Consider the following 1,014-nt stretch of genomic DNA (forward strand, 5'->3'; position numbering starts at 1 on the left):
GGGCGAACTTAACATGTTCGTAGGAGTAGGGGTGTGTCCAGGGGGAACTAACATGGTTCAGTAGGGGTGTGTCAGAGGGGAACTAAACATGGTTCAGTAGGGGTTGTGTGTCCAGGGGGAACTAACATGGTTCAGTAGGGGTGTGTCCAGGGGGAACTAACATGGTTCAGTAGGGTGTGTCCAAGGGGAACTAACATGGTTCAGTAGGGGTGTAGGTGTGTCCAGGGAACTACATGGTTTAGTAGGGTGTGTCCAGGGGAACTAACATGGTTCAGTAGGGGTGTGTCCAGGGGAACTAACATGGTTCAGTAGGGGTGTGTCCAGGGGGAACTAACATGGTCAGTAGGGGTGTGTCCAGGGGAACTAACATGGGTCAGTAGGTAGTAGGGTGTGTGTCCAGGGGAACTAACATGGTCTAAGTAGGGGTGTGTCCAGGGGGAACTAACATGTTCAGTAGGGGGAGTAGTGTGGTCCAGGGAAACTAACATGGTTCAGTAGGGTAGTGGTGTGTCCAGGGGAACTAACATGGTTTCAGTAGGGTAGTAGTGTTCCAGGGGGAACTAACATGATTCAGTAGGGTGGAGGTGTGTCCAGGGAAACTAACATGGTTCATAGGTAGTAGGGGTGTGTCCAGGGGGGAACTACCATGGTTCAGTAGGGTGTGTCCAGGGGACTACATGTTCAGTAGTCGGTAGAGGGGTGTGTCCAGGGGGTGGAGCCCGTATAGTGACAGTGAAGAGTGTGGAGTGGTAGATGGTGGACAGACTGGTGGAGAATCTCTCTCGGTGTGTGTGTGTGTGTGTGTGTGTATGCATGTGTGTGTGCCTATGTTTGTGTTGCTTCACAGTCTCCGCTGTTCCATAAGGTGTATTTTTATCTGTTTTTTTAAATCTGATTCTACTGCTGCATCAGTTACCTGATGTGGAATAGAGTTCCATGTAGTCATGGCTCTATGTAGTAATGTGCACCTCGTATAGTCTGTTCTGGACTTGGGGACTGTGAAGAGACCTCTGG

The 1,014-nt window shown here is 50.3% G+C and overlaps 2 long non-coding RNA genes across 6 annotated transcripts in view; one reads left to right on the forward strand and one right to left on the reverse strand.

The window, feature by feature from the left end:
• Positions 1-310, reverse strand: part of LOC112074771 (uncharacterized) — a 6,904-nt gene extending 6,594 nt beyond the window's left edge. For both annotated transcript variants that reach the window (XR_002894832.2, XR_011477119.1), the window contains exon 1: positions 267-310. This is a non-coding gene — a long non-coding RNA (uncharacterized lncRNA). The remainder of the gene's footprint in view (positions 1-266) is intronic.
• LOC139025522 (uncharacterized) lies at positions 14-660 on the forward strand. Of its 4 annotated transcripts, none has more exons than XR_011477118.1 (4): positions 14-70; positions 101-209; positions 246-314; positions 616-642. It is a non-coding gene; the product is annotated as an uncharacterized lncRNA (long non-coding RNA). The 4 variants fall into 4 exon arrangements; XR_011477115.1 differs by lacking the exon at positions 616-642 and adding an exon at positions 467-500 and having other exon boundaries at positions 246-350; XR_011477117.1 differs by lacking the exon at positions 616-642 and adding an exon at positions 421-449 and having other exon boundaries at positions 246-318.
• The last annotated feature ends 354 nt before the right edge of the window (positions 661-1,014 follow it).

This window comes from Salvelinus sp. IW2-2015, unplaced genomic scaffold (assembly GCF_002910315.2).
Source record: "Salvelinus sp. IW2-2015 unplaced genomic scaffold, ASM291031v2 Un_scaffold2812, whole genome shotgun sequence".
Lineage (NCBI taxonomy): Eukaryota > Metazoa > Chordata > Actinopteri > Salmoniformes > Salmonidae > Salvelinus > Salvelinus sp. IW2-2015.